We start from the raw sequence: 7227 nt of genomic DNA on the forward strand, positions 1-7227 counted from the left end.
TACTTCACTCAAGTAGTTCGCACCTCAAAACAGCAACTTTTCCCCCCCCCTCAATCCCATTGTCATTGCAACTCTGAGCACTACTTCAGATGGTGTAAACTCGAGCATGCTTGACTCTGACTTCTTAATGAGACTCCGAGTCCTGATGAATGAGGGGCGCTATATGAGAGGTAGGCCCGCTGGCCCAGACAGCAGAAAAGTTACGGGAACCCTCTGATTATAATGGAATCAATAACAAGACAAAAGCTCACGTCTGGGAGGGAAAAATCGTGGGAAGTGCCGCCAAGAGCCTGATTAGCATGCTGCCAAGCAAGTCCCTGTAGGAGGGCGGGCGGGACCCTATGGTGAAGAATGGCTATGCGGGAGAGGCGGAGGGCTGCGGGGGGTGTTGAGGTTGCAGAAGGCCAGACTGGGGATGTGGAAAGTCAAGGAAGACAACTTCACAAAGACAGACATGGTGCCCGGAGGGGAGGGGGGGGAGGGGGTTGTTCTTCTGAGGGGTGCCGTAAAATTGGGCAGCGTGAGGGAAACGAGTTCAAGTTCAAGAGCAAAATGCTGGCAGATGAAGACAAAATGTATCCCTGAAAAAAAAAAAAAAATAGTGGTCTGACATAAGCGGACAGTGTGAAAGTGAAATGTAAAAATAGCATTTTAAATTTAAAATGTATTTTTTCTTTTTTTTTCTTTTTCTTTTTTTTTTTATTTTGAATAAATTTTAAAATAGTGTGCTCAAAATGAACACAAATAGCTAAATGATACCGTGTGATTTTTGGATGATGTGATTGTATTTTTATTTAAAAAAATAATAATAAAAAAAAAAAAATATATATATATATATATATATATATATATATATATATATATATATATATATATATATATATATATATATATATAAATCACATAAGCTAAATGCTACAGATAAAAAAGCTATCAACATCGGAGAAACTTTAAAAGTGTTACCCGACTTCTTATCCGACAAAAACGTCCTCTCTTTATTTCATTTCACATTCCACTGCTTATGGATCTTTGGTTACAGCCATGCGATTTCTCCCAGCACGATCAACAAAGAAATTGAATCAAAATAAGACCAAAAACTTCACATGGCTTTGGTGCGACAGGCACGCGCAGCGGAATGCGGCAGGTGTCTTCGGATGGCCAACCCTTTGCCGCTCAACGAGGAAATGACTACCACGCGGGTCGGAGGTCATTGAGCTCGAGTTTGAAAGGCCATCTGAGAGGGTCATGCAGAGCCACCTCCCCCTGAAGCCGCCGCACACACAAACACACAAGCAGGTCAATTATGTGTTGTAAGGTGGTGAATTAGGGAGGAAGTGACCATTGTCCATCTGCCCCTGAGGTCACGTCTCTTCATGTCATGCTTAATTCCTGCCGCCCCAAATAAGAACACAATTTTTCTACTATAAAGCATTGTGCTTCAGTCATCGTCCCGCATCTGCAAGCGACACTTTCATCTATGAGGCAAATATAATCTGACTTGAAGATGGGCTAAAAGTCAGACAAATATCGCCGGTTCTAGTAAAAAATGTTGTTCATCAAGCTACAACCTTCATCATCATCATATTCGTGCCACTTGTACTTCTCTTTGTTGCTTTTCGACTTGACGGAGGTTCTGCTGGTATTATGACAAAGAGCCCGTGAATCATGTCAGCATTCATTTTGCTACCAAATGACTATGCGATGCAATTTCTCCAGAGGTCCCCGTGCAGTCGCGCGACAACACTCTGCCGGACAATATTTGAGCAAACCTTCCCAGGCCGCTGCGAGATGACCGACAAAACAATATCACGCGGCTCGGTCGGGGTAAAAACCCGATCTGGGGGTACAAAACGTCGGGCGGAAATCAGCCGTGAGCGTGTCACGGCACGCTGGAGGGTCTGACTGCTTAATTAGACGTATAAAGCGCCTGGGTCAGACGGCGCAGACAGCCAAAGAAAAGGCAGGCGGGATGAGGCCCTTCAAACTGTCTGCATCGAACTGTGGATGTGTGTGTGAGTGTGTGTGTGTGTGTGTGTGTGTCTGGGTTGTGCTGTGAGAAAGTGTTGCACTGCGTCTGGGGCACATGTGTGTGCTTTCATGCAGGCTGATGTGGTTGAAGTGACTGAAGAATGTGTGTGTGTGTGTGTGTATGTGTGTAGCAACGGTCACATTAGACAACTAGCATAAAATAACCACCATGTTGCAGAAATGATGGACATATTTGAAGAACCTTCCCGATGGAATCTGAAAACTTAGAGGAAGTCAACCCAGACATATTTTTTTTTAAGAATATATTCCATGCAGGCCCACTAGTTGAAAAAAGGCATTCTGATAAATATTGAGTTTGTACAGTAAGAGTTAATCCACTCGTTTTTAGCCATTTCTGAGGGCGGCCATTTTGTCACTTCTGTCGACTGAAAATGACGTCACAACTGCTCAGGCAAATCATCGAATCAAATCAGGCGATCTGTGATTGGTCGTTCCGTTCCCTGAGCCCTGGCTAGTTGTGATGTCATTTTCAGTCGACAGAGGTGACAAAATGGCCGGCCCCTGAGATGGTGTTTAGAAAACGGTTAGAAATCAATTGTTCACGTGCCTCGGTAGGTGCTGCTGTTTTGGTCAGCGACAGCGTTCAAATGAGTAGTAAACTTTTCATGTCTGTGTTTGTACAACCAATAGCATCCGTAAACTAAGTTAATGGTAGACTTCAGGGTCGGAGAGGCATTTATTTGTCATTTTTGATGAGGGGTACACTGCACCACACTGAGAGGTGGTTTCTAAAAAAAAATCTCAGGGTGGTTACATCCAAAGTCTTCATGGTTATGACAACAGAATTACAACTGGCATTTGATTTGTCCGCACTGCTTATGTGTCTGCTCCCGTAACGCGTTTAAAATAGGCCGAGTGTGCGAGCGAGGGGCGGAGAACAGCGCATAATTAACGGTGAAAACAAGTCAGGAGCACTTGTAATGACCACTTATTCCCACTCACTCTTTGTCGTCTGGGAGCAGACGCCACAGCTCAACATGGATGCAAGTCTCCTGCTTCTGCTGCTGCTGGTGAGAACCGACTGGTAGTCCTCCATCCATCCCAGCTGCGGCTTCTCTCTCTTTTTTTTTTTTTTGTCTGCAAAGCACAGAGGAGAGGGTCAGAGTTCAAATACGTTCACAGGACGGAGGGTCTTTCACATGTTAATGCCTCAAGGGGAGCACCAGACAAACACGGCAGTGATTAGGACGTTGTCGCCAAAGTGTTTGTTTCAATTTAAATTTGATGGACGCGTCGGTTTAGCAGGTGGACGCCAATGACTTTGGATGAGGCCTAAGGCCTTGTCTACATGTAGCCGGGGTTTTTACAAACGGCGGATATTAGCCTGCGGTTAGCCCTATCATCCACACGTCCCTGGAGTTTTCCATTGAAAACGCAAAAATCCGGCCACAGTTTTGCGGATATCTCCGGATCGGCGTTTGGCCGTGGACAGTCAGATCCGGCGATTTACATTGTCACTATGCGACAAAAATGCTCTGACGTCACTTGCGCGACTTGTCGTTTTCATGCGAGTCAACATGGATTCCCGTTACTTTTCATCATTGATAAAGAAAAATGATATGATAAAGAAAAATGCTGTGACATTATGTAGATTAGTAGAGGAGCTGAACCTTGCTGAAAACCCCTCGCGTGCCCCCCCTTTCTTCTTTTATTCCTTTATTGGTTATTGTATTTATTTTATCACTTTTTGTGGTGTTTTCTTGAGGCTTGTCTGTTACTTTTTCTGTTTTATGTTAACAATGTACTATGCCAATATGTTTTGTACATTTGAAGTTCAATTAATTAAAAAAAAAAAAATACATGGATTCCTGCTGCGCTGCGTTGGTTATAGCCATTCTTGAGGCGCTTTTTGCTTACTTATTTGTCCGCAACCAACCACTACTTCTCGTTGAAAGGTTTAAAAGCCATTCTGACCTTTTGTCGGTCCTCCCGAAAGAGTTTGGCGCCGTGTTTTTGGGTTCGTAGAAGTGACGTCAAAGGACGGAAGTTCCTTCTGAATGGACGTATTTGGCTAACTACTGCCGCCTAGAGGCTTGCCGTGCGTTTGAAAACGGACTCCCGCCGTGTAGTGTAGCTGCGTTTTTAACAAACGAGGATGTGTATTCCAATACGGAGTGGGGAGAAATATTCGGCTGTTTAGCCAAAGGTCATGTATAATAAATATGAATAAAAGGACATGGGGCAAGGAAGCATTTGTGGTTGGTTCTAGCCATTTATTTGTTTTTTAATCATTGATGTCTTCCATAGCCAAACAACACCAGTGGAACCATAAAAATGGAACATGGCTGGCTTCCATTTGACAGGCCCAAAACTGTTGACATCATAAAACATTTTTTTAACTGAACAGGCAATGTTTTAAGTAACGTCATGTCAACAAATAAATGTGAACTATACGCAACCCTTGGAAGATGACATTAAGAGCTGACAGCATCGTAAAAATACAGCTCCGCCTGTTTGTACTTAACTCCGCCTAGCATCGCAAACTTCCATCGCCCGGCTAGCTCAGTCGGTAGAGCATGAGACTCTTAATCTCAGGGTCGTGGGTTCGAGCCCCACGTTGGGCGAAATGTTTTTTTTCGCTCAACCTACGATTCTAAATTACATTCCAAAATCGTTTGCATAACAGGCTAAAACAAGAAGTTGAACTGTACAATTTAGCTAGGTATAATTATTAGATAACCGACCCTGTCCTACAACTCGAGCAGCGCCCGGCTAGCTCAGTCGGTAGAGCATGAGACTCTTAATCTCAGGGTCGTGGGTTCGAGCCCCACGTTGGGCGACACGTTTTTTTTTGGGGCGCAATTTAACATCCCAAGTTTGTGTTCACTCAAGACACCGCCACATCTTCAGTTACATTTGATCTATTTTCATCAAACATTGTTTCTTTCACGTTAAAAGGAATGATGACACATTAAAGGCTATGATAGATCCGAACAGAGACCTCTGAAGGACGCTTGAGGTACTGCAGGTAGGTAGGTTTGAACAGTGACTGCATGGGAAACGCTTAAATGGCTGTATTGCTGCATATTGTCAGTTCTGCATATTACAATTTATATCAAGCAAAAGTGGAATTTAAAACTAAACAAAGAAATATTTTGGGCACTATGAGGCAGACTGGACATAACTAATATTGCTTCCCAGCCCACTTCTCCACTCCATTGCCTATGTAGGTGCTGTTTTGTTTGGCAACAGACTTCGGATGAGGTTAATAGCATTTAAATGAATCAACGGGGGAAAAAAATTATCCAGTTTCTCAGTTTTTGTTTTAGAATTATGGTTGAAAAAAAACAGAGACAAGTGAATTTTGCTATAAATTGTATTTACTTATTCAGCATTTACAAACATTGTTATGTCATTCATATGACTTTTCTACATAGGTAAGGTCTCCGATAAGAATATTTAGGGTGACAACAAATGGTTTCCCCTCCCCAGCATACTGTGTGCTCAGCATGGGTTCAAATTAGAACCTATTTGTATTTTCACACCACCGCCTGTCAATCCTTCCTCCCCCCACGCCGCTGTAGCGCAAATTGGTGCAGTGTGAACAAAGTCACTCCCCCTGCACCGTGGGTTTAATTGGCCAGGATTAGAGGAGACATTATACCGGAGGGCCCGCACCAAAGCCTGAGCTGCCGGCTCCACGTGGCGTGTGCTTCTTTTCGAAACTGATCCATGTTTTCATTTTTTTTTTTTTTTTTTGTACCTCTCTCAAGGAAGCCAGGACCAAGAAACCAGAAATCTTGGATGAATGGTTATAAAATGCCCTCAAATATTCAACCCAATCAACAGTGACTAACAAAACAATAATTAATTTGAATTCACCACATTAGACCCAAAAACAAATGTGCAAATTCATAGTTAAAAATACTAATTATATTTTGGCACTCAACATATAAAAGAGTTTCAACGCACTGTATATGACTCAACATGACAGAAACACACAAAATAAAGATTTTGTACGTAGCACAGTGACAAAGATTAATCGGCCCCTCCTAATAAAAAAAAATGTTACTCTGTTACAAGGATGCACTCTTTCAAGGATACTTTCAAGGACGCATAAGGGGTGCAGGTCGTCGTATTATTCTGACTGGTAGGTTATACATAATTGAACAATTAATTGATGGAATTTCAACCTAATTTAGTCAAATATGCTGAGATTGTCTGAGAAGACTCTGAAAACAAAAAAATCGACCATTTTTGGCTTCACTCCTCACCGCAGTTAACACCAGCTATGGGTCATTTTCGAGTGTCAAGGACCTTCCATTCACGTGTCTTCAATTAGGGAGCCACGCGTCCTTGGGTCAAAGGAGGAAGTCCACAAGGAGTCCTTAAAGGCTGGCCTCTGTTCACACTCCATCGTGACCTCTTCACCCCGAGGTCTCGGGTCACAATACGTTCCCATCTGGAAACGTGTGTTATTTGGGCCCATTGATGAACAGCCAATTCCAAATTAGCGCGTGAGCGCTACTGAAGGCCCGAAAGAAACACCTTGCAGCACATCTGCCCGTCTCGGCTCGGATAACGTGGAGTCTGTTAAATTCATAGTGGGGGTGGGGGTAACTCAGGGTCAATCCAAGATGAGAATGACCTAAAGGTAAACTTTTGTGGATGTTGGACTGGAAGTGAAATTGAGTCATGAGAACACAAACCATTTATGTTGCAAAAGCAGTGATTTATCAACATTTTGGACTTTTTTTTTTTATGCGTGGTGTGTTTCTTCTTCTTGAGAAAAGACTGAGAAAGAGCAGGAGGGGTTCATTGTTAAATTTGTTTGATTGAAGTTATTAATTTATTAAGGAGAGTTCTTGTTTGGTATCAGAGGAACTAAATCAAATCCCAAAAGGGAAAAAAAAAAGATAAAAACGTGTTCATTGAATAATCTTACTGTCATTTGCTTTTCCTATAAGTGAAGTACGGCAAAAATCAATTAAAATTTAGAATTTAGATTTTTTATTTAAAACCATATTGGCCAGCCCTTCAAGGAGTACCGGTAATAGCATTTTTTAACTTAACATATCATAACGACATGGTACATTCATGAAGAATGCAGTAGTGTCACATTTTAGCTCTGTCATTACGACATTAAAGATAGCAGCCAGTTGAACAAGAAACATAATAAAACAAGACATATGGAAAAACTTCATGTTTCGAATCTTTAAATCATGCTAACATTTACTG

The 7227-nt window shown here is 42.3% G+C and overlaps 2 non-coding genes across 2 annotated transcripts; both read left to right on the top strand.

Moving 5' to 3' along the window:
* The first annotated feature begins 4540 nt into the window (after positions 1-4540).
* Positions 4541-4613, top strand: trnak-cuu (transfer RNA lysine (anticodon CUU)). The gene has a single exon. It is a non-coding gene; the product is annotated as a tRNA-Lys (tRNA).
* A 142-nt stretch (positions 4614-4755) lies between these two features.
* Positions 4756-4828, top strand: trnak-cuu (transfer RNA lysine (anticodon CUU)). The gene has a single exon. It is a non-coding gene; the product is annotated as a tRNA-Lys (tRNA).
* The last annotated feature ends 2399 nt before the right edge of the window (positions 4829-7227 follow it).

The sequence above is a fragment of the Filicampus tigris genome, chromosome 18, assembly GCF_054856515.1.
Source record: "Filicampus tigris isolate MCC_2025a chromosome 18, RoL_Ftig_1.0, whole genome shotgun sequence".
Taxonomy (NCBI): domain Eukaryota; kingdom Metazoa; phylum Chordata; class Actinopteri; order Syngnathiformes; family Syngnathidae; genus Filicampus; species Filicampus tigris.